Source organism: Myotis brandtii, unplaced genomic scaffold, assembly GCF_000412655.1.
Source record: "Myotis brandtii unplaced genomic scaffold, ASM41265v1 scaffold112, whole genome shotgun sequence".
NCBI lineage: Eukaryota > Metazoa > Chordata > Mammalia > Chiroptera > Vespertilionidae > Myotis > Myotis brandtii.
Genome location: NW_005353838.1, coordinates 15,084,321 through 15,091,586, shown reverse-complemented (window position 1 = coordinate 15,091,586; position 7,266 = coordinate 15,084,321). Strand labels below are relative to the sequence as shown.

General features: G+C 53.4%; 1 long non-coding RNA gene across 1 annotated transcript; it reads right to left on the bottom strand.

The window, feature by feature from the left end:
- Positions 1 to 510: 510 nt before the first annotated feature.
- Positions 511 to 4,345, bottom strand: LOC106727729. The gene is made up of 3 exons (XR_001363962.1): positions 4,053 to 4,345; positions 2,426 to 2,680; positions 511 to 696 (listed from the first exon to the last, which is right to left on the bottom strand). It is a non-coding gene; the product is annotated as an uncharacterized LOC106727729 (long non-coding RNA).
- Positions 4,346 to 7,266: the final 2,921 nt, after the last annotated feature.

Below are 7,266 nucleotides of genomic sequence, written 5' to 3'. Positions count from 1 at the left end.
TGTGCAGGGCGGGGACCCAGAGAAGGCCTCTTTCCCCCTTTCAATGCTCAAAGGCAAACGTGACCTTTCAAAGCTGCCTGACCCCAGGATGGAGGCCTGTCCCCAGAGTGAGACCAGAGCCAGGACGACAGTAGATCAGTGTTCTGGCCTCAGGCAGGCGGGGCCTGGGATGCAGGCCTGGCACTGGTGCCCAGGTGAATGCCCCTCAGGCCCGTGGTTGGCTCTGCTCTTGAGGACGGGGTGCGCACCTCTTTGCAAGGCAGCCCCGGAAGGAGGGGGTCAGCACCATGGGGCGGGTCTCCACCCCAACCTCTCACTAGCTCGAAGCACTGGGCACAGCAGGGCAGGATGCCTCCAGATGGGGGTGGCCTGGAGTCCCCTTTCCCCTGGACTGATTCCCACCCCCACCCCCAGCACCCTGGCTCTTGATTCTGGTCCCCTGTACCACTGTCTAGATTTCCCAGCTCCCCAACATGCTGGACCAAACCAGCCCTGCACACCTCACCTCGAGCAAGTGCACAGCCATCCAGGGAAAAGGAACAAGTCATCCAGGCAGAGGCCTCGTACGCCACCCTCAACCGCAGCCTCAGAGCACCTCCTTCCCCAATGCCCTCCTCCATGGGTGGCCAGCGACAGCGCGGTAGTTCAATCTCTGAAGCCCTTTTGTTGCTTTCTTACACTTGAAGAGGCACGTTTCTGAAGAGTTTATAATAATGGGGGAAAAACGCAATGAAATGGTAAAAGCTGGTTAAAACTTTACAGAAAGTAGAAGCCTCATTCTACTGAGAAGAAATCCATGGAAAGTGTTGGGGAGGAATCCTGGCAAAGCAGGTGTGGTGGCTGCAGCACTCTCCCCTCTGTCCATCCCTGTCTTCCTCCATCCACCTCCACCTCTCCACCCACCCCTGTCCACCTCTGTCCACCTCTGTCCACCTCCATCCACCTCCATCCACCTCCACCTCTCCACCCACCCCTGTCCACCTCTGTCTACCTCTGTCCACCTCCATCCACCTCCACCCCATCCATCCACCCCTGTCAACCTCTGTCCATATCCATCCACCCCATCCACCTCCATCCACCCCATCCACCTCCATCCACCCCTGTCCACCGCTGTCAACCTCTGTCCACCTCCATCCACCCCTGTCCACCTCCATCCACCACATCCACCTCCATCCACCTCCATCCACCTCCATCCACCTCCATCCACCTCCATCCACCTCCATCCACCTCCATCCACCTCCATCCACCTCCATCCACCTCCATCCACCTCCATCCACCTCCATCCACCTCCATCCACCTCCATCCACCTCCATCCACCTCCATCCACCTCCATCCACCTCCATCCACCTCCATCCACCTCCATCCACCTCCATCCACCTCCATCCACCTCCATCCACCTCCATCCACCTCCATCCACCTCCATCCACCTCCATCCACCTCCATCCACCTCCATCCACCTCCATCCACCTCCATCCACCTCCATCCACCTCCATCCACCTCCATCCACCTCCATCCACCTCCATCCACCTCCATCCACCTCCATCCACCTCCATCCACCTCCATCCACCTCCATCCACCTCCATCCACCTCCATCCACCTCCATCCACCTCCATCCACCTCCATCCACCTCCATCCACCTCCATCCACCTCCATCCACCTCCATCCACCTCCATCCACCTCCATCCACCTCCATCCACCTCCATCCACCTCCATCCACCTCCATCCACCTCCATCCACCTCCATCCACCTCCATCCACCTCCATCCACCTCCATCCACCTCCATCCACCTCCATCCACCTCCATCCACCTCCATCCACCTCCATCCACCTCCATCCACCTCCATCCACCTCCATCCACCTCCATCCACCTCCATCCACCTCCATCCACCTCCATCCACCTCCATCCAGTGATCCAGGACCAGAGGTGGATTAGCTGTGTGGCTATTGCAGCTCAAGCTTCGGGGCCCTGTTTGCACCAAGCCCTTACTATACCCCTTCCCCTGATTTTTATCTGTAATTGTGTGTGTGTGTGTGTGTGTGTGTGTTTCTGAAAGAGGGAGGGCACACAAACCATCCACCTCCATCCACCTCCATCCACCTCCATCCAGTGATCCAGGACCAGAGGTGGATTAGCTGTGTGGCTATTGCAGCTCAAGCTTCGGGGCCCTGTTTGCACCAAGCCCTTACTATACCCCTTCCCCTGATTTTTATCTGTAATTGTGTGTGTGTGTGTGTGTGTGTGTGTTTCTGAAAGAGGGAGGGCACACAAATTTAGCTTGATGGATCCCTGCCCTGGACACCCTTCAAAGGACCCTCCCTTGAGACCTTCCCAGGTCACTAGATGGAAATGAGGCTGACAGCCAGGGCGCCGGGTGTGGCAAGTAACTGAAAACAGCCCCAACGGGCTGAGGCAATTAGGAAATTACCTACTCCTATTGCTGGAAATTCCAGAAGTAAGTAGTTCAGGCATGAAGCATGGTTTCCCTGACGTCCTCTCCGCTCTGCTCCTCGTGGGTGACAGATGCGTCTCTGGGTGGGCTTCCTGGGGTGGGAGCAGCCCTCATCTCTCCCTGCTCTGCTGAAAGCTGCGTGGTGCCACAGGGTAGCCCTGGCCTCGTGTGGCTGCTGAGCACTGGAAACACGGCTTCTTGGGGCTAAGATGTGCTGTAAGTGTGAAATACCTAATTTTGAAAACATAGAAGTGTAAAATATCTCAGCAGTAACTTTTAATAGATTACCTGTTGAAATGATAATATTTGGGGTATTTGAGTCAACATATTAAAGTTAATTAATTGTATGTATTCCTTCTTATTTGATTTAACATGACTCCTAGGAAACTGTAAACAACACATGTGGCTTTGTACTGTCTCTATCTGACAGCCCCAGAAGAAGCCAGAAGAAGCCTAAACGTTCTGGTCTCAGCCAACGCCCCCCCCCCCACCCCGCCCCCCCAGCAAGGCGGCCATGTATGGGGGCAGGGCTGGGCTCTGGCATGGATTAGGAGGTGTGGTGGAGCCAAGAGAACCCAGTTCTTTGATGTTCTTCCCACGGCGTTGGAATCTGAGCAGGCCTAAGTGACCTGCTGACCAAGACATGTTCTGGACGTCCCAGCTCGCCATGAAAGTCCCGCCGCTTCCACCCAAGAACGCTCGCTCTTGGAGCCCAGCACCCGGAGATCACCTTGCTGGACACCACATGTAGGGCTCGGTCAGGAGACCCGGATGAGCCCAGCCATCCCACCAAGACAAGGCCCTGGACATGTGACTTCAACAGGCGAGGACAACAGGCCGCTGAGCCTCTGGGCAGCTTGGCTAGAGCTGTCTGAGCACAAACATGTGGGCAGACCCAACAGGAGAGCTGAGCCCGATTCACCCCTAAAACCAGGAGAAAGTTGTGGTTTTGTGCCACTAAATGTTCTTTTTAAAAATGGGTGGGGGTTGGGGGGTGAAGAGAAGGAAATTGGGAGATACCTGTAATACTATCAACAATAAAAAATATAGCCTTAGTCAGTTTGGCTTAGTGGAGAGTGTTGGCCTGGGGACTGAAGGGTCCCGGATTCGATTCCTGACAAGGACACCTACCTCGGTTGCAGGCTCCTCCCCAGCCCGGACCATGGTTGGGGCTCATTCGGGAGGCAACCAATCAATGTGTTTCTCTCACATCCATGTTCCTGTCTGTCTTTCCCTCTCTCTTCTACTCTCTCTAAAAATCAATGGAAAAATATCCTCCGGGGGTGGGAGAGGGAAAAGGGAGGTGAAAAAAAAGGGGGGGAGGGAAAGAGGGAGATGGGAAGGTGATAGTCAGACAAAGAGGTGTGAGGATGCGAGCAGAGGTGGGAGAGAGGTTTGAAGAGGAGGTGACACTGGCATAGAAGGTGGAGGAAGGGGCTGCCTCCAGAAGCTGGAAAAGGCCAGGAATCGGGTTCCTCCCTGGAGCTGCCATGAGGAACGCAGCCCCCCGACACCCGATTTCAGGACTTCTGACCTCCAGACCATAAGATAACACATCTGTGTTGTTTGTGTTAATCAGCTACAGCAGCGACAGGAAACTTACCACGCTGGTGTGACCATGCAGGACCCCCGAGGTTGTGGTGTGGCCACAGGTGAGAGGGGTACCCGTGACTGTCAGTGTAAGTGCTAGAGTTGGGGCCACAGTCTGCTGGGTGCATTACGTTTGAGCAGGAGATCTGGATGGCACTGGAACCTTCCGCGTGCCGCATCAGAATGTGCAAACATTCTCACCGCTCCCAGGGCAGACGCATTTGTTTTGAATTATCTTTGTAAAAAAAAAAAAATGTGGGGGCTGTGACATGTTAATAGTAGCTTACAACTGAGATCATTTTAGTCAATGCAGCCACTCTGGAAAAAATGAATTGCAGCAGCGAAGGCTGGCGGAACTCCCCATCAGCCGTGTGCAGACAGGCCTTGTCATCGCGTGCCACCATTTTCGGGAGTTACATCGAGCGCCTGTCATGGATGGTCTGTGCAAACTGTTTGCATCTTGTTAGAATCCGATCCTGGTTCAGATTTCCTTCTGCGAAGCCCTTGAGGAAGACTAGCCACGTCTGTTTCATGTTGGTTGCTGTTTCTTTGCTGAAATCCGCTCATTCTGTCCACATGTCTTCCACGGCTGCTCCTTTGTGGGCCAAGCACATGCGATTGCTGGGGGTGCTGGTGAGCCCGCTGCTGTAAGACGGGAAGCCAGAGGCCGAGCCTCCCCAGCAGGGCACCTGAGTCTTCTCTTGGGTCTTGGGTGGGGAACAGGAGCTCGAGGGGGAGCCCTGTTCCTTTGAAGTGAGTGCCAAGATGAGATGACGAGAACAGGATTTATGTCAAAGTGTGATCTAAGGAGAAGTCACTGCTGTCTTCAGTCATCTGTGGCTTTGTGTCGGCTACATTCGGAAGACCCTATCACGGATGGCAAGCCTGTTGGGGGGTCAGTAACGACACTGCCAGCTCTCCGGAACAGTGCACCTTATCTCCTGGAGATTTCCCCTCCTCCCCAAGTCTTTAAGGATCCATGCAAACTCTGCTGAAAGCTGGTTTCTCCATGGCTCAGCTGGGCCAGACAGCAGCACTGAGGAGTCACTGTCTGTGCCTCCTCAGGTTCGACACCAGCAGCATCGCCCACAACGAAGTCGGCTTTTGTTAAGTAGTAAGTCTGCTGACAAGGGAGGTGTGCAAGCCAAGGCTGGCGGTCCACATGGATCCTGCAGATGGAGCTGCAGTGGGGCTCTGGGTGATGTGCATGGCCCTGTCCTGGCTTTAGCTGCAGGCTACCCTCTCAGTGCCAGGGGCCGAGAGGCACTGGCACATTCACAGCCAGTGGCGGGCTGCTGAGACCATTTGTACACATCTTCCTTTGTGTCTGTGCCACTGTCCAACTTAATATTGCAAATGGATGGCCTGGCTATGTAACCAAGCTTCTCCATCCTAATTCAGTGTGATTTCAGTGCAGAACTCTCCTTGCTTATGAGACTATGAGAAATAACACCAAGAATGGTAAATACGTGTCCTTTAAACTGAATCCATGACCTTGCTTTATGGCAGCTTTAACAATTTGTGACCATTTTTTCTGTTCCCAAACCAGGGAGGACTTTTTTTGGAAACTGATCATAAGATTAGCACGGGGGTCTTCAAGCATCACCTTTGTGACCATGTGGGTCTCCGGGCGAGTGAATGAGGACCACAGTCAACATGTTACAGGCAACACACATCCACACGCTCACGTAGCACCATGGGGTCTGGAGCCCTGGGCTCACACACCTGGGGGGTGGGGGGTAGAAGAGACCTGGAGGCCTGAGCAAGGACATCAGTGCTGCCTAGACCAGCCAGCCCCAGACAAGACAGTGTCCAGGCGACCTGGTGGGGCACCTTCTGGTGGTGCCCGGCACCTGAGCAGGGCACGCCTGGCACCTGCAGACGTGATGAGCGTGCGTGCCCTCCACACCCCAAGCTGGAAGCAGAAACGCAGACAGCTCAGTGCGGCTTTGACCTCAGGCAAACCTGCTCACTGACTCACTAGCTGAGAGGCCTTGGGGAGCCACTGGGTGGTTTCTAGCCTGTTTCCCCAAGTGTTGATCCAGCCTAGAGACCCACCCACTCTCCAGGGACCTGAAGGTCTGGGTGGGATCTGTGCTCGAGGTGGCAAGACATTAGGCATGAAGCCCAGAACCCACCCTCCCTCCCACCCTCCCCCAGGTTGGGCAAGCTGGGCTCCCCCTGTGCCCTCCCTCTGGGCATGCCTCACCACAGGCCTGAGGCTGAGGGGGAAGGAGCCTGGTCTTTGTGTGGCCGTCCCCAGCCAGCCTGGGCACATGCCCGAGCAGGACGGAGCTGCCTCGCTGATTCACTGAATGATACAGACAGTAGCATTGTCCTGGACCCGGTCCCCTAAGCACCTGCTGGGAACAAGGAGTCCTGCATCAAAGCTACTAAAGTCAAATGCAAAAAGGGAGGCTGGAACTTTCCGGGCTGACTCAGAGGTCAAAGGTGAGAACACCTGGAAGGACGGAGAGGGAACCAGTAGTTGCCTTGGCTTAAACTCTCCAGAGATGTGGCACATGGAAATATATTTTCATAATGTTAATTTTCTTATGCCTATTTCAGTGATAAGACAGAACCTGAATTCCATCACTTGATTCTTTGTAATCAATTTATTTATTGAGGTATAACAAACTATAAAATGTTAGACAGCTGGATACATTTTTCTGTATGCATACAAATGTAAAACTATCACCCTGATCAAGATATAGACCATTCCCATCACCTTATAATACAGCAGTTCTCAACCTGTGGGTCGAGACCCCTTTGGTGGTCGAATGACCCTTTCACAGGGGTCGCCTAAGACCATCAGAAAACACATATATGATTACATATTGTTTTTGTGATTAATCACTATGCTTTAATTATGTTCAATTTGTAACAATGAAAATATATCCTGCATATCAGATATTTACATTACGATTCATAACAGTAGCAAAATTACAGTTATGAAGTAGCAACGAAAATAATTTTATGGTTGGGGGTCACCACAACATGAGGAACTGTATTAAAGGGTCGCAGCATTAGGAAAGTTGAGAACCACTGGCTTAGAGGGTTGAATACACACCAAAACTCATCCCTAGACCTACTTTTAAATCCAACAGAACATTCTGTAGGCTTCACTCATTTTGAAGAGAATAATATGTGCACCAGGCAGATCTGATCCACTGGAGGAGACACTTCCAGGGCCCCTGTCCTGGTGGCCAGCAGCAGGGCGCAGCCGC